The 18958-nt window shown below is 39.3% G+C and overlaps 1 long non-coding RNA gene across 2 annotated transcripts; it reads right to left on the reverse strand.

Annotated features, from left to right (window-relative positions):
- Window positions 1–3422: 3422 nt before the first annotated feature.
- LOC106032250 (uncharacterized) lies at window positions 3423–18950 on the reverse strand. 2 transcript variants are annotated; one of them, XR_010831515.1, is made up of 4 exons: window positions 18817–18950; window positions 18520–18617; window positions 13496–13620; window positions 3423–6793 (listed from the first exon to the last, which is right to left on the reverse strand). It is a non-coding gene; the product is annotated as an uncharacterized lncRNA (long non-coding RNA). The 2 variants fall into 2 exon arrangements; XR_010831514.1 differs by lacking the exon at window positions 3423–6793 and adding an exon at window positions 8204–11781.
- Between the last annotated feature and the right edge of the window lie 8 nt (window positions 18951–18958).

Here is an 18958-nt window from a genome sequence, read left to right on the forward strand (position 1 = left end):
TATTGACATAATGTTGGCTGAACCAGAGATTTCTGAGTGTAGCAGGACTTTTGTTTCCTGATGAAAAATGTCTTGTTGAAGAAAAAGTAACTGCTTCCAGCTAGACAGGTTCACATGGGCTAACATTACATCTGGTGTGTTAGCAAGTGGAAAAGTTACATGCTTGATTGTTTCTGTTTGGATTTTTTTTTTTTGGTAATTGTTCAAGACTTCTGGAGATCCACAAGCTAATTTTTTTTTTTCCTCTGGAGTTTAAAAACAGATTTAATGACCTAAACACACTTCTTGCTCTCCCCAGGAAGTGAAATTTTGCCTGAGTACAATGGTTCTTGATAACTTAAAATACCAATATCTTTTATTTAAAAGATGGAGTCTTCATCTAATTTACTCTTAAATGCTTCAACAGTCTCAGTCTTCTAAAAGCATGCATATTGTATTCATTCTACATCATTACCAGGTCAAAACTTTCAGAGGACAACTATAGATGTTCACTATTTACTACTGTATGACAAAAGTTATGTTAAAATGGAGCATGGGAAACAGAAAATCATCACTGTTATTTCTCATGTACCCATGATCACAGTATCCCAGCATACTACTGAATTAACTGAGGTCTACTTAAATTCAGACACCTTTTTCTTCCTTCTAATTACAATAGCGTAAGTTCTATCTGTGTCACACATTTGCATATGTGTTTGTGTATACATGATAATTCTGGTTTCTGTCAGTAATTAAAACACAACTCATAGCAATAAGCTAAGACTGACTTCTAGCCCTTGTAATCTAATAAAGTAAAACATCATGTTGCCTGACAGGACTGCATCCGTTGCCTCCTGCAACTACTAAGAAAACGTAAAGAGAATTTATGTAATTTTCCAGTCTCTCAGTCTCTTTATTATCTTCTGAATGCCATTCATACATCTTTTATTTTCCTAAAATGTGACCTCCCCTTTTCAAAACTCCTGTAAAATTAACACCATGGCTTACCTTTCAATTTAAAATTAAATTCTTGGGAAATCCAGTGAAATGAATCTCAGGCTATTCATGGTTACCCAAGTTGCTTTTCTCGCTGTGACTCTAGTCTGAACCGGTGAGCTGAAGGAATATTGAAATGTCAGCATGCTGCTTGCCTATAAATAAAGAACAGGCATGTAGAGTGAGTGGTGTCAAGAGGGGAATGACGAATCATGTGCACATATAAACCTACATTTCTTGTGTATATCCCCCTTACAGCTCTATCCAATATTGACATGTAATTTCTGCAGTGTAATCCAAATCACGTTCAAAGGATGGACAATTTTTATCACCATCCATCCTTGTCAGGATCACTTGAACAGCATGTGTAACTGAACTCTCCAAGAGACAATCTTTTTCTGTGAGAAATGCTATCAGAACACAGTGAGCCAGGAAGAAATAGGAAAATCAGAAGTTTGTAGCACTCCTGAGAAAGAAAACTGAACAGATTCTACTGGACCAAGTAAAAATGTTTAAAAAGGGTGTCCATTGGAGCCGATTTTTGATTTGTCTAATGTCTAATGTTTCCAGAGTCCTGTTATGTGGGTCTTTTATGTTGAAATTATTCATTAAGAGGCCTTACAGTTCTCATACTACCTTTGTCTTCAGTCAGCCTGGCTAATACACACATGCTACCTGAAAGCTTATTTCAAGAAGTCTACCAGAAGTATCGTTATTATTAAAGGCTAATGAGGAATCTAGGTAGAAACGGTAGAATCAGAAACCATCTAGAGGGACTATCTCGTAAGACTTTTCATTGGTGAAGGACAGAGACGTGACCACTAATAAGAATGAGCAGTTTTAAGGAAAAGAAACAGGGTGGTGGAAGCAAGAGAGCAAAATTGCTCTACACATTCTAGTTAATTTCTCGCTTCTAAGCACCCCCAAATACCCCCCAGTCTTTAATAACTTAATCAAGGAAATAAAAAGAATAAAAGGAGACGCTGAGATGTTTGTTATTCACAGAAATTCTGGATTTATATTTGATATCACAGTTTCTATGTTTGTGATGTCAACTGCACATCTGATGGATTCCTCATTTTTATCTCAGTTACATTAATCATTTGTTAGCTGCAATAAAGAGCTGTGTTTATGTACTTATTCTCTGTATAATTTTAGCTCATTTATGATGAACTTATAGGGCCCAATTTGATCTAGACTGATCACAAGAACGTTTTGCATAGGTTTTGGCACAGCCTCAGGAGTTACATCTTCTGCATTTCTCCAGTATTTCTGGGGGAGCCAGTTCAGTGGTGAACAGAATCGGTGGCAAGAGAGACGTATCAACACACCGCTTCCTGGTAAGTGAGCCTCATAAAAAATATTTTGAGCTTCTCAATAAAAGTGAAGTAGTTCTTGTGCACAGTAAATATCATCACATGTGCTCTACCCACTTTATGCCCCTTAAGAAAGCTGGAGTGTTCTGCAGTTGGTGGAGCCCTTGCAGCCAGTGGTGTAAAAAAGAACATAAAGGCTGTTTATTCAAGGGCCTCTTGCAAAATGTGGCACATGGAAGCTGTCAGAGCCAAAACTTAAGCACCAGGCTGGTAGAGACTCCCTCGGCTTGCGGCCAGTTGCAGAGACACCCAGCATCAGAGGATTACAAGGATGGCTTAAAGTCTTGCCGATCCTCCCCTAAGGCTATGAATTCATTCATCCTGCTTCTAGACTCACAGTGTAAAAATTCTCTTGCAGTCTTTCAGCTGATGCATCATTTACTTAATTTGGCAGGCTCCCACTTACATCAGGACTGGGTTTCCCCATCTGAAAGGCAGCAAAACCATGAGTGCTTTCCCTGAGTTGTAATCTGGCAGTGAGGATGGAACAGAAGCTTGGCACGGGTATTTCCGTATACCTATTTTTATCCGTGTCAGTAGATAAGGACATATATTCCAAAGAATTACCATCAAAACAATTGAGTCTTTCTGCCAACTTCAGCTGGTTTTGGACCGGGCATGCAAGTCCTCGCATTATTCACAGAACACATCCAGTGTTGAAGCAATCCAAAGGGAGAACTATGAATTTTCCAGGCTTGCAGGCTCATTTGATGAAATCATATTCATGGGGCAATAATGCCATTCCATTTCTGTCCTTTGCCTCTCCTCACAAACAACAAAGCTGCCAATTTCTGCCAATTGTGAGAAATTCTGAGATGTGAATGTTTATCCATTAGGATGTGCACAGAAAATATTGAAGAGTGAAGTTTCAAAAGGCAGTGTTTTGAAGAGAAATAAAGGAACACCCACATAATTTCATGGCAATTTGTTAAATATCAAGCCAAAGGGAAATCAAGCCAGCTTCCTGGAGCTGGCACTGTGAAAATGGCTAGTTTTCAAGCCTTAAATTTAATATACTGCTCACAGAATTTATCACATCCAATTCTTTTATGACAGACAGTATAACTTGATGTTTGTCTGTGATGGAGAGCTATACCAAACTGTGGTCCTGAAGCACTGCATTGTACCAAGCAGTTTTTTTCTCTTTACACTTCAATAAATTTACTACTACTGTGCGTGTAGTGTTCACAAAATATCTATTATAAAATAACAGTATTGGAGATTCACCAGTGCCTGAAGGTTATAGTAGATTCCATGCATATTCAATACAAGACTTTTGCAGTTAATCCAACAGGGAAAGAAATAGCTTAATAAATGTGACATGAAAAGAAATAGAGCAAACAATTCAGATAATTAAACAAAGCAGGAAAATCAAGGCAGAAGATTATTTTAATGCAAAACTTGATCTGAGGTGAGAGAGGACAGAGCGCTGGTAGCTGACGGGGATACTAACTACAGTATCTCTTGAGTTCTTGTTCTTAATTGGATCTGATCGTGACCTCCATCATTTTGCAAGTGTTGTAGCGGGTGCTCTGCTCCTTCTCATCTTCTCCTCCCCACTAAACCAGAATATTACTGAGAAAGAAGTGCTGTGAGGAACCATACCTAGTAAAATCTGATCAAATGAGCTACAGTACCCAGGCTAAAGAGCTTATTAGTGTGATTATAATGACACAAAGAGCTTCCAACTCAGATTGGTCCCTTTTGTGTTGGGTACTGTATAGATGCACCGCTCCTATAGTGAATTGCTTACTGGCAAAACACACAGGAAAAAAAAAATCACAAATCAAAAGCAACACACGCAAAAACCACCACCAAAACCACCACCACCACCTCAACAACCAGACAAGAGGAAGGAAACACACTGCATATGGAAACTGTCAGGCAAGTGAAATGGCATTTGACTGGAGATTGCAGAAGCACGTAACTAACTCTGCCTCTCCAGGGCTCCAGCCTTGTTAATTCAGTAATGCTACTTACTCCAGGTCTTTAGTGGCAAGGGAGAAACACCAGGAAAACGACATTTGTATTCTCTAGGCACAATCTCCTGGACTCTATGACAAAATAAATACACAGAATTTGTTTGCCTGACTAATTCCTAGTAAGCAGAACAAGGGGAAAGAAAGATAAGGTAAAAGCAGTTATTTATATTTCCACGTCTTGTCACTAAGGTTGATTTGGTTTAATGGGTCTTTTCCCCTTGTGAACGATTCAGATGCACAAGGGAAAAAAGGTCCCTTTCTTGGGATTAGGATCACTCAGAAGTATTAAGAAATGCTTTTACATTTCTAAAATGTTCTATTGAGGGCATGTTATTTTGTTTTAAATACACATATCAATGTCAGATGCCTACTGTCTTGGAAGCGGAGACAGACCTACAGGTGAAAAGTTTTCAGCTAAATATAGGCCTGTAATACAATGCCATTATAAAAACAAACGGACAGTGACATTTTGAGAATTGCTATGTTTGGAATTCAGCAGCATAAATTACGGTCCTGTTGCAGCCCTACTGGAATACAGTGCACTGGGATTCCCAACCCTGCAGGAAGAATGCAGGAAAAAAATGATAAATGGCAACTAAGTTATGCAAAAATTTCCAGGAAAAATGATACAACATACTGTACAAGAGGGGCATTTTTAATATCTCCAGGAGAAGGAAATCATTCGGTTTATTACAGCAGCTGAAAAACGGCGTTGGCTGTTACAGGATCTGATCTGATTTGCAGTTTGATCCACCATCTTCAACCAACAGCTGAACTAATTCTTGGAAACTGCAGCTAACCCAGCTCTTGTTATCTCTGTGCCTCTGCATACATGGTTTGCTTGTGCATCTACCTGCCACAGCGCTATCCAACAGAAATTACGCTGATATTTTTTCACTCTCTACTGCTCCAAGTCTCACACTTCAGCCCTGCTGGCAGACAGTGCTTCAGCTGTATGTGTTCAGTGCCAAAGACTGCTGCACTGCAGCACTGGCTGGGTTTGTACACACAGCACCGGTCGGTACTCGAGGGACCCTGGTGCTTCTGCTATGACAAATAAGCAGCAGAGGAGGTTCCTGCGCTGCCTGCATCACGCCTCAGGCAGCCTCGCTTTCTTTTGCATTCCAGTCTCTAGCTATTTGGGCAGCATCCCTGTTCTTTAAAAATACTTCCTCCCTGTTCTTTAAAAATACTTTTCTTGTATTTCAGTATTGACACTTGCAACTTCAGTGTATGGTTTTAAGCTACACCTCTTATGTTGCTCTTGCTTGCACTGACTGCTGCAGAAATACTTGGGAAAATGAGGTCTTTTTTTAAAAAAAAAATAATTTATTTCCTTCTCTACTGGTCTAGTTCCCATACCCAAGCTGTTTCTCATCCAGCTTCTTTTTGAGCTCCTGCTTTACATTGTTTTATGATCTCCCTTTCTGTCTCAGCCTCCTGCTCCCAATAAATTTTACTTGTAATATTCCTAAATGGGGAGATATAACCAGGGCCTTCAGAGCCTCCTAATATATATCACAGTTTGGCTTATTAGGGCATAGGACTGTTACCTTTCTGGTAGCACTCATTAGCACTTTTAACAGTGGGTTCTGTTTAGAAATCAAAGGTGGCTTAGGTTTGAACATCCTGGGGAACATTAGTCTAAGAAGTTTTGTTCCGTAATAATGTTAATCTACATTAACACAAAATATTAAAATGCCATAGAGATTTTCTAGAACAATGTTACTAACATGGCCAAAGGTCAGCACTTGTTTTAGCTTAAATCAATGACGATTGTATGATGGATTTTTATATTAGTAAGAGCAAGCTGTTTAATTTTTAACAGTCTTCCTTCCCCTCTGCCCTCCAGCAAACCCAGGAGTGGATACAGGAGAATATTCAAAGGAAAATACATACGATTTTTTTTTAGCTTGCTTTCAAGCTACTGGGCTACTGTGGCCAATAAGACCTCTTTCTTCTCACCTGAATGAGTTTCCTTTGCTCTGGACTTTTAGTTTTTCAGAATATTTTCAAATGGTAGGTATTGTTCATAGAGAAAACAGTATAATTTTGAAGTCCTTACAATATGTTATGTAGAAACAGATAGTCACTGACTTGAGATGCACTAGAAACTTTATTCTTTAGAAGTTAATGTCTACAAGAAATTAGATCTCCACCAGCCTTGGGGTTTTCCTCATAGCTTTTGTGTATTAACAGCGAAGGAAGGAATGCATTTTGTGCTTGTTCTTCTCCCACTTTCTGAACAGAAACATGCAAAACTGCCCAAGGATGAGGGATAATACTATAAAAAATGGCAGTGCCATTCCTACCGTCTTCAGTGTGATTTTTGGCTGTGATAGGTTTTTACATTTTAGAACTTGAGCTGAAGCATGAATGGGCAAACAAATGTGTAGCTCAACCACTGTACTCCAGAAGGCACATCTGTCAACTTTCAATTCTCTCCATTTTCAGAAGCAGCTGTCAAAATAGTGACTTATATAATAACTTATTAGACAGAGCATTTTAACCTTGTGAAAGTGAAAAAAATATTAATAAAAATTCCGGTGGAAACTTTTTGCCCCTTTAACCCATTTTAAACCACTGTGTATGGCTACCTATTGGGCTCTACATTTGAAACATACTTTGCTTCACTTCCATGACTTAATTGCTGCACAGATTCAAAACCATTAAAACTTCACACTTAAAAAGTACACCAGATATGTTTCAGTTGAAGAATCTACTTGATTTCTTAGGGAAGGTATTTTGAAAGTTTATCCCTTTGCTTACTGGCATAAAAGTCTGAATATTCTCTCATTTGAAAATCCAATTTAAAATAGCATTGATTTAGGGTATCCTACTGCTAACAGCCAGGGGAAGCAGCATAGTGATAAATTACATGTTAGGATACTAGAGTATGCACAGTATTAATGATCAAAAGGGTAGTCTATAACATACTTAAGATATCAGGTTGGTTGGTGCCTACGGGTAAACTGGTAGTCTTTTAGTTTGTCCTCTGTAAGGTCATAATACTCTCCCTGAAGCAAAGCAAGAAATGAAACCCTGATTTATCTATCACACTGACAAAAACTCCTGCAGTACAGTTTACTTCAGCAGAACTACAACTGTAGTTTACGCATACGGCCATGGTGCGGCAGCCTAGTAACAAAAAAAAGGATGTGCTTGATGTTTCAAGAGGTGGGCATTTCCTAATGGCTTAAACTTTGCAACAGGGATTCTAAACACCAGAGAGAAAAATGAATGAGGCATGACTGTTCCCTGCAGAAAAGAAAGAAATAAAAAAAAATCTGGCCTTGATAAAAGCTCAACAGTGAGGGGAGGGAGAGGAGAGAGTCTGAAAATTAGATGGCAAAGGGGGTCAGATTACGTGCCCACATAAGCAAAACTGATCAAAGAGCGAGAAACGAAGGCTTGATTTATGTCTTAAAAATGAAATGCTTTTTCTTCCCTTTGATACAGGCAGTTAGTACTTCCATGGTCTATGGAAGCTAGTGGATTTCATTAATACAAACTGATTTTCAGTCAAGGGGTTTCACAGACTTTTCATTGATAAAAATACAGCTCAAAAGCCTCTGAATATTCAACCAGTACAGTAAATCTAAAATGTCAAAGAACATTGTCTGTTTTGTTGTTTGCCACAAAGGCTTATGTGTGAAATGAGAACAATTAGGACGCTCTGTTTTAAACTCTAATTTTATGTGGAATTAAGTGGGTTTAGCAGTTCCAAGCACACTTGAAACAGTATGTAAAGTAAAACTCAGACTGAGGTTTCTTTACATTTATGTAAATGAAAATTGGGATTAATTCCATTAAAGCTGACAAAGTTCTACAAGCATAAAATCAGTATGAAAAAAGCATTAGCCACAGCAACTTTTTAAGAGGTTATTTCCCATGCTACTACATTATATAGCTCATTGTGCTTAAAAAATATAATTATTTGATATGGACCATATAAAGTTACACTTCAAATAGCTGCAATTACCAAATTTAGTTATTACACAATAAATATCTTCATGCTGCAATTCCTTATTTCTGTATCTGTGATATCCACATATTGCTAATGTTTTTTGCAGACCAGAAGTAATACAAAATTAAGAGAAGTGGAGAGAGGAATGCCAACCAATTAGTAATCCGTTATAGGCTGCATTATATTTTCATATGTAACTGTCACTGCAGCAAGCCTGAAAATTATATATCAGAATAGGATACAGTTTTAAAAGTGAAAAGCACCCTCACACAAAGTTGAAGAAGCCTTTGCTGGCATATTCATGTTCCTTCCAATTACTACATATCCCCCTTTTCCACACACATACCCATCTGACTTACTTGGCTGCCATTCAATGCTTAAAGCGGAGAGAACTGGTAAATGTAACTCTTCCCAGAGCTCCAACAATTACTCTAAGTAGACCATATTCCTCTCCTTTCTCTTCTGCACCTGCTGCTTACATTTAATTGATGTTTTCAACAGATGAAAAAGAAAGTGGGAACCTCCAACCTCCTCCACTTCCTTCTAGATATCAAAACAAACTCAACATGTTCCTTCTTTCAGTGTCTATCTCACTATCACTTAGCCTGTTGACACTTTCATCTTTCTAATTTGAAAAGAGATGGAAGTCAAGTCCTCATAAACGCTCACACAGATGGGTCTGTCCAGCTCAATGTCCCATCTTCTGCAATAGCTAATGATATACACTTATGGGAAGAGGATGAAACCCAGGTAATTAATGGTTCAGAAACCTTCTGAGCCAGAGGCAATACCAGGAGTACTTTTAAAAATATAAATTATAATAATGGGACTTTTTCTCCTTTTTTTAAACTCTATTCTGAACCCCACTTTATCTGTTGACTTCGAAGCACTGTGTTGCGACAACCAGCGAACTAGCAAGACATGCTGCCACCTCTTTCTAGGCTTCAGCTGCTACCGCTCACACTACCGCCACCTCCCACTTACTCACAGCTTTAAACCTGCAATCAGATCACTTTATTGACTGCCCTCTAGTGCGTGTGTTATGGGAATAACAATGCCACGGCCTCTTAATTGATTAAAATTAAGGAAATAAGCATTATGTTCCCTGACAGCTGCCTCTCCTAGGAAGCCAGACATTGCACCTGGTCGTATAGTTGAGCCCAGGACGTTGCGATCAATGGTATAAAATCCAGCCAGCAGTCAGTTACTGCAGCGCCTTCGGGCTGGAGCCTGCATTGTCCAACACCTTTAATAAAGGCCTGGATGATGGGATGAGTTGTGCACACAGCAAGTTTAGGAATAATACAGAACTCAGGGCACAGCTGATATGCTGGTAATTCAGAGGGACCACTGCACCCGGGATAAATGGGCTGCTGGGAACCTCATCAAGCTTAACAAGGGCAAAGGCAAAGTCCTCTGTCAGGGTGGAACAACCTCATAAAACACTGCAGGCTGGAAGCCAACGAGGTTGAAAGCATCTCTGTGTTTGACAACAAGCTGAATGTGACTCAGCAGTGTGCCCCTAGCCTATTTCAAAGGGGCCCCGTGGCAGGGCACGAGGTAACAGGCTCAGGTTAGAACGAAAAAAAATCCCACTAGCTATCAGGAGAAACTGGTACTATGAGGGCAGCCAAACAGTGGAACAAGGGCCCAAAAAAGCTGTGAGATCTTCATCCTTGGAGATAAGATACCCAAAGCCTGACTGGACAAGGCCCTGAGCAACTGGATTTATTTGGTCCTGCTCTCAGCAGGGACGTGGCCTAGGTGGCCTCCAGAGATCCCTTCCCACCTGACAGATTCTGTGTTTCTGTGGGTGCCAGGGTCAGACCCAAACTGGTGTCTGTACAACAGTTACTGTAAGAAGGTGGGGAATGAGTAACCTTCCCAGAGGTGAGCAATTTCTGTCAAAGGAAGCCCTCTTCTGAGTTTCAGGCTCCATCTAAGAACAGATTAACTGCCATAAACCCCTAAGTGCTCAGGACTCAGTACAGAAATAGTTTCACAGAAACCTGATCTTGCCAACAGAAACAGCCATGCAGCACACAGCTACAGCACTTCAGCAGCACAACGATTCTCTGAAGTCTATCAACTTTTTGTTTTTAACCTTCCAATTCCAATATTTTTTAATTAGCCTGCATTTCTGCCTATGGTTGCAACCCTGGTCAGCCACTTCTGTTTGTCTTTCTGGATTCCAGTAAGGGAAGGGAAGTGTTCTGGTTCATGCTGCCATTTTTCTCCTATAGGTCTCTACTACATTGCCAGACGATTTTGATGTCACTGGCAAGTTACATGTGTCTGGATGATTAAGAATTTATGTTACACTTTTAAAAAAATTGTAACAGAGCATTCGTTAAATCAATAGGTAGGAATACCTATTTTTGTGATTGCTCTCCCAGGTTTGTTTATGGAGAGATACATGGAGTTTAAATCCAGAGGCATTATTAGATCACCTAGTTTTACTGCCTGTGCACCACAGCTATCCAGTACATTTATCCCTTAGTTTATCAAAACAAAACAGGGAGGTGCCTTGACTACAGCACGTAAGGTCACATGTGTATTATCTAGTCCCCCCCAACAAATATGCACACAGAGGATTACATGTATATTCATATACATACACACACGCATTCATACTATTCCTAAAGAAGACAGAGAGGAAGGTAACCTGGAGCCAAGAATAATTTACTAAAAGAAAAAACAACAGGCTTTGCTTCTCAGCTACATAAGATACAGACTAACACCATATGAGCTCTTTAAATATAATACTCATATGAATAACGCAGAGTAGATGCTGGAGGACTTCTGACTTTAATACTAGGTAACATCATCATTTGGCAGGTGAGATATTTCCCACAGGTCACACAAGTCAATGTATTTATTCCTAGTGAGTCCACTAATCTCTGCTTTGGAAAGCAGAACTCCTCTACTAGAGCTTCTCCCCCCATCTGATGCAGATAACTCCAGCAATAAGCCCCCAGTGACTGGAACAGATGTTGCTGTTTATTTAATTTATTTATTTTACTAACGCACAGCTGCCAGGGCCAACAAATGAAAAACACTGAATTCCATCAGGATTATCATTTCCAGTGGCCACATGCTAAGACAGACTCCCTAAAAATTATTATTCTTTAAACAAAGGTGTCAAGCTTAACCTTGAACATGTAATGTCTTTTGATAAAGAATCTCAAGACAATAGTATCTGACAGCTTACATTCTGTAAATATACAAGTTCTTGGGGGTGCGAATGGTAACTGATTCTCAGAGACAAATATGTACAATGCATGTTGTACAATTAGGCCATATTTCTGTAATTGTAAGAGTCCAGTTCAAAATGAGCAACATAGCACTATACAATCCAACCCAGGATTATGGGGATACTAACTGTGCATTGTTTTCTTTTGCTTTGTATAGATTGCAATTATATGCAAGTTTCCTTTAATGCAAGCAAAATATTACAGAGTCTTGTTTTCAGGAGAGAAGCCTAAGGAAAAAAAGAGGAAAAGAAAAGCAATTCAATAAAAATACCCTAAAAAAGGCTGCTGAAAGGCAAATCCCCTTAAATTAGAATTCAGACTATTTCAGGTTCGCTATTTTGCCTTCATCAAGACAGTAACGGCCAGATTTCCAACAGCAGTGGCGCTGCCTAACTTCCAGATGCTAGAATGAAATTTGTAACTGAGTTACAGGTTCTACACGGAGTGCATGAGGAGAGCTAAGCCCCTTAAAAAGACCATCCAAATAGCCTGCCACTGAGCAGGGAGTTCTGTCTAGAAGACAAAGACAACACAGGAGTACAACTGCAGATCTGCCCTTTCTGGAGATTCAGTGTATGAATTTGAGAGTAGAAAATGGATATTTTCATTTAGTTAGCACCCAGAGTCTAGAAACTGCTCTTAGGAAGAAGCAAAGAGACTTTTCTCTCAGCAGAAAGGCATCTGTAGAGGAGCTGCTCTTGGCCCTAGAAATAGTACACTAAGAGATCGTTTGCCTACAAAATAAAAGAGTAAGGTTTAGTTTTTCCTCATCCCAAGAAATTCAAACTGACATTTCCTTCCTTGCTTCAGTATTTCTTACCCAGCAATTTATACAAAGTGGGAGTCTTTTGAAGCAGGGGTATGCTGCAAAGTGCACCAGGCTGGGAAGAGCAAGCAAAAGGAGCACGATTATGCCACCTGGCAGCTAGGAACTCAGCTCTCAAAAGGAGAGAAGGAGACTTGGGGCCTGGTCTTTGATCCTAACACTGTTTATACATTTCATCCAATGACTTTTAAATGTGAAGGGTTATGAGAAGTTCTCACCTGCAAGATTTCTCTCTCTCTCTCTCTCTTTTTTTTTTTTGAAATCCCCATAGGATTTTATTTTAAACAATTTAGGCACCTACTAATGGTGATCCTTGACCCTACCTCTTCAAATGGCCATTGGCCTCCAATTCAGCAAATTGCTCTGGATTTCAATAAAACTTCCTATTGAATACCCTGCAGAACAGGGAGGGACCTTAAAAATATGAAGCTTTGTGACTGTGAACTTGCTGGAAATCATACTGTAGGTTCTTGTCTTGACTATTCTCAGTCTCTTTCTGAGAGTCTCTAACTGCCCTGAGAGTTTCCAGTAATTAACCTTGCACAAAGATAGGTGCCTAACTTTTCTCTTGTGCTACTTATTTGGTATAAATAAAATTGCTATTGGTAAAAATGAGAAAAACAGTTTTTCAAAAAATAAAAACTTCTCTCAGTTTACTTTATACTTATGGCTTATCCATAAACTCTGAAAAGAAGTTAAGCTACAATATAAAACATTAAAAAAACTCAGTTTCCAGGAAAAAAAAAATCTGTACATCATGTGCAAGAAAACAAAGCAAAGTTTTCCTCCTTTGCAAGTACCGTTTCTCTCTCTTATTTGTTCTGTAGAAAGGAGTGCCTACTGACTTCACAAACTACCTGACAATGGTAAAGAATCACTTTATTCCAGACCTAAGGAAGGAAGGAACATGCAGAGCACATGCAGAGGAACAAAAAACTACTAGGAATTACTCCCTGATTCACTACAGATTTTTTGTCTAGCAGCTGAATGCCTCATCTCCTGTCTAGTACTGATTCATTCATGGAGGAAATCAGTATTCATACGCTCACATAAAAATGATACTTAATAATATTTCATTGTATTTTAAGTGGTGTAAGAGAGACATGGGGACTTACGAGATCTTTCATTGCCTGTTTTCTTTGCATCTTCAGACATGCAGGTGGACAGAAATACTATTCAGAGACCAGCAGCACATGCAGTATGACAAATTCTTTCTTTACCTTGCATTGGTATCAATTTCCTGCAGGTGCAAAGTCATGTTAGTTCAGGAAAGAAAATCTAGAATGTCCAACTTCACATCTGGCAAATAGGCTTAATGCAACACAGACCACAGGATTTTCCTGTATCGCAGGTAACCTATTTCCCATTACCAGTAGCTCAGTGATTAGACAGCCTCCCAAGAAGGTGGTCTGTCAAGAGGACAAAGTGGAAGGTTTTATGAGAGCAGACAGAGTGTAACTTTGCAATGGCAGAGTAGTAGTGAAAAGCCGGGGGGAGAACTTTATCAAAGCAGGGAGAATACTGTGCAGGTATCAATGAGTGCCTGTTTCTCTAAGGAATTGACATAGATCACGTTGTAATTAGCTGAGATTATGCCTTTTATCTGAGTTCAATGGTGCTATTCAGGTCTACTAAAATATTCCCTACTGATCAACTGTCAACACTTTTTTTTTTTTAGTCTGAGATAATTAAATGATTAAATCCAGCTTGTCTGAGGTGATTTTCTAGGGGGCAGGGACAGAACACCAGGATGTTTTTGCACTATTGACTACGATGTGACATATGGGCAGGTTACAGGTTATGGAAGAGTAGCTTTGGCACTGTTTGCTTAAATATCGTGTTAACTACAATCACAATCTGTTTAACTAGAAAAGTAGAGTAATGCTGATAACCTCATTTTTATTAAGAAATGTGTTATATAGTTCTTGCTCGAAGCTCCCACTGGACCTTGGAGTATAATTTGTAATTAGAAAAGCAGGACTAAGCCTCTAAAGGAGCCTACCACTGCTCTTCCTCTAGGGTCATATTTTTGTTAAATATCCTTCAGCTGTATTCTTAAGGTAAGCAATTTGCTAGGGGCCAGACATAAATCTTTGCTGGCAGGGATGGTTTAGTAAATCCAGGAGAAATCTATAAGAGCCTGAAGAATTTTCTGTCCTGAAACTACCCTGAACTGGTAACAGCCTATAGAGATAGAAGTAGTTTTGTTTGTTTGTTTCTGTGGGAAGGGAGACTTTATTTTAAAAAAGTTATCAGTTGTCCTCCTCCTCCTTCCTAAGTACACAGCTTGAAGGATTTACAGCACAAGTCCAGGACTCAGCTCTGTGTTTTCAAAGCATAAAGAGAAAACCGGAATTTCTGAATAGGATAAAGGCAAGTTCTCACATAATGCTGAGGATATTGCAGCATGTGCTTTAGACCCATACTCTCAAGCAAAACAAAAAATAAAAGAAAAACAACACAAAGAGGTTTTTAGAACCATACTTTCAGTTTCACACATTCCTTATGCTGATTTATGTAGTCCCAGCTCATTCCTGCACTCACACTGCTTCCTCTCTTCTGCCAGGGTGAGGATTTATATGGTGGCAGGTGAACCTGATCAGAGACCTGAACCATGTTAAAGCTAGCCATAGAAAAAAGAGGGTTAATTTTAATCTGGATCAGGGAACTGATCTCATTTATTAAACAGCTGCATAAATTTTCTGTGCTAGGATGTTTAGGGAGAGACAAAATGGGTGAAGAAAGGCAAGATTACTCCTTTTGATAGCAGTGCTGACCTGTGCCATTTTATAGCATATGAGAAATTGCAGGCTGTAAGTGGACTGACTTTTGGAGCACAATGAATTAACTTATTCTCAAAATTAGTGTCAGGCCCTTACAATGTATCATAGATAACCAAATCTAGTTTTAAAAAAAGGAAGAATAATTTTGTTAAAGGAATAGTGAATTTATTTTAATTTGTCTCATAAATTGAGAATTTATAGTGGTCAAAGGTGAGTTTTTTTAACTAAATGCAGGTATAAAACTTCTTTAATAAACTTTCTTTTATTTCAAAAAGTTCTCTTGGAATGAGTAAATCAAAAAATACCAATTAGATTAGTTTATGAGATCTCTTAAGTTGTTTCTGTTCATCAAAAGACAGATATTTCAGAATGTATTGTCTCTTTTTCTTAGCAGACAGAAATTTCTATTTCTTATTCTTCAGGTTTCTTGTATTCATCAATCACAAACACATTGCTTAAGTACTGAAAGGTAACATTAATTTCCAATCTACACAGATATTTTTATTAGTTACCAGTCTAGCAAAGTATCTGGATTCTATTCACGTAAGTAAAACATTTATCTTTCATATAGTAATGATTTTAGAATGGTATTACACTGTGAGTTGTGCACTGAAGCAAAATATCTGCAAAACTGTCACAAAAAAAGCTTGGGGACATCTTTGAACATTAAGGGATAAACATGGTTTATATCTTTCAGATAAAGTACGATTTAGGTAGAAGTCACTGATGATTTTTCATAAGCATTTAAAGTAGTGTTTTTCTTTCGTTGTATGAAGGTTTTAGGGTATGTACAGAGAAAGATCTTAAAGAACCTTCCTTAAGATCTAAAGCAGATTTCCTTTTTTTTCTTATTGCTCACAGAAGGTATGGAAGAAAGGCTGTGACATGGCATTTTACATGACTTGGAACACATGCCCATATTTCTCTCTGTTCCTAAACAGATCATTTTTATTCTCTAATACTTTTCCTGGAAAACAGAACTCTTACTAAGAAGCAAATGTAGTATAGGTTTGTTTTACTGATGTGATATCTACATCACATCAAAGAAAACCTGCATCTTAATGAAACTATTTCTATCTCATGGATTCTCTACTGGTAGCACACCTGAAACTTGTAGTTGGAGAGTATAGTTAAATTCTTTGCACAAAGCACACTTAAAGACATGTAACATGAAAAAAATGGTAAAGAAATTTACAGTAAGACAGCTCTTCTAAAAGCTGTCTGTTTTACATTTGTCAATCTACTTTGTCAATTTTATTTGCAAAATGAAAACTGTCCCTGGGTCGCAGAAAGGAGAAACTTCATGGAATTTCTTTAGAAAACCTGATCTTTCCATGGAGTAAAACTGGTGACCAAAAGTATAACCACGCATGTTGTTATATCTCTAACTGCTGTAAATAGCTGTAATTATTGCTTAAACTTTATTACAGACACTGCACACTTGTCCTGATGACACAACATTCAAGACAGGTATATGCTGTTCACTAAGAACTTCTGTTACATTTACTTCTTGCAAATATCCTGTCAGTCAATTATTATGCCTCTTACTGTTTTATGTTGAAGTATTTCTTAGTAGCTAAGAATGCCTTCAGAACAAAAAGGGCCACTAGGAGGATTAGCAGGAGTTTGTGATAAGCCATCTTTACATTTCCATCTCTTCCATCTAACTGTGTGATAGAAGAGTCTATCTGATGATTAAGAGATAGGGATATAAAGGGACAGCTATCTTGGCTTCCACCTAACTACCACATGAAAAATAATTATGGAGTGTTTTTGAAATGCTTACAGCAGCAATAGAAAGAAATGAAATGGATTTTATCAGCATCTGTAACAGATCCTGTTGCAGAGGCTTACTCCTTAATGATCCACTTATGATGAAGGCATCTGTGCGCTGGCTGGCAACTCCCACGCTGCTGAGACTGAACAATTTAAACAGAAGTATCCTCTCAATTTTTGCTGGAGTCCTCTAGACACTTTTACCAAATTCCCAAGCTGGCTTCTGCTCTGCTGTCGTAGGCAGATGCTGAATGCCACCTACCTGCGAATCCAAGTGCTATGGCAGCACACAGAAGCTGTTTCCTGAACAAATGGTAAGAAATACTGTATCTAACGTAGGAATACATGTCTCCAACAGAGAAATGAACTGCCAGAGATTTGGGCAACATTCACTGTGGATTCAGACTATGAGGAGGAGGATGTTTTGGTACCTCTGCTGAGCACTTCTACCATAGCATTTACAATTAAAGAATCATGTTGAACTAACAACTCATCTTGCAGTTCTGAAAATAATAAACAACAGGAGAAGAGGGAAGAACTGTAATCTCTGGAATAGCTGCTTCCCCCACACCTCACTCCAAAAGCTTAGACCTACTTTCAACATGTCAAGATATTTTAATTCTTCCAGTTATTCTAAGTGGAGGAACCTGACTCAAGTTAGTTTAATTTCTGACTGGATTTTTGGATGATGGCTTTGTCCTGGGTTGGGAAATCTTAACTCTACCATACCTAGGTGTGAGTTAGTTTGTGAGGACCTAGGTAGTTAGCAACCTTAGTGAATTATTCTTTAATTACATAGTGCATTTGGAGAGAACACTTCCTGAGCTCACAGAGAATACCATTACACTTGGTAAATTATATTATATCTTTATGTAAATGAGCTGTTACTTTAATAGGCCAATGTCTATTCCTATTTGGAGTCATTAGCAAAATCACAATCAGTACCCTGACAGTCTAATTAATTTATTTGAAGCCTTTAAAAAAAAAAAAAAAAGGAAGAAAGGAAGACACAGCAAACCATGCTTAAGTATTCACCAACAGGAGTCTACTGCAGTTAAAGTCAAGTATAGAGAAATACAACCTATAGCTAACATAGAAAATTACCATTAATTTCTATCTAATTCTTAAGTGTCTTGGGCTAGACTTAACAAGGCTGTTAGTACTTCTGGTTTGCTGCTGTTCCATGTAGGAGAAGTCAATGGCATGAAGCTGGTCATCTTCTATGAGCTAGGGGGTCAGCCTCTTCTCACAGATAACTAGCGACAGGACTAGAGGGAACGGCCTCAAGTTGCGCCAGGGGAGGTTTAGGTTAGAAATTAGGAGACATTTCTTCTTAGAATGAGTAGTCAGGTGTTGGCACGGGTTGCCCAGGGAGGTGGCGGAGTCATTGTCCCTGGGGGTGTTCAAGGAAAGGTTGGATGTGGTGCTTAAGGACATGGTTTAGTGGGTGACATTGGTGGTAGGGGGATGGTTGGACCAGATGATATTGGACATCATTTTCAGCTTCAATGACTTTTGGATTCTGTTTGCCCTGCAGCCCCACACGGGGGAACAGGCCCTGCAGGCCTGCGGCGACTCACCGAGGAAAGAGGCCTTGAAAGGCTGCTGCTGGGAGAAACGCACCCCGAGGAGCACCAGCACTTCTGCGAGGACAGGTAGTCGTACGCTGCTGCACCACCTAAAGAAAAAGAAAAAAAAAGAGGTGTGTGTATAACAGTGCCATCTAGTGACGCACATAACCGGGGCCACTTTCCCTCCACGGGCCCAGCCGTCGTTTATAAAGCCCCAGACCCATATGCCACGCGTTGTTATTATCATTTTACTGCCGTTCCGAGCCTGAAGGCCCCTTCCCCAGTACCCAGAGCCGCCCCCCAAACCTTCGGGCCGCCTTCAGGCGCCTTCCCCCGTGCGGAGGCAGGAGCGGGCGGCCGGCAGGGGGCAGCGCGGCCGGGCCTGGCCGAGCCGGGCAGGTGGCGGCTCCTCCCCGCCGCTCTGACTCAGCGGCCCGGCCCCGCTCCC

This window comes from Anser cygnoides, chromosome 4 (assembly GCF_040182565.1).
Source record: "Anser cygnoides isolate HZ-2024a breed goose chromosome 4, Taihu_goose_T2T_genome, whole genome shotgun sequence".
In the NCBI taxonomy this organism is placed as follows: Eukaryota; Metazoa; Chordata; class Aves; order Anseriformes; family Anatidae; genus Anser; species Anser cygnoides.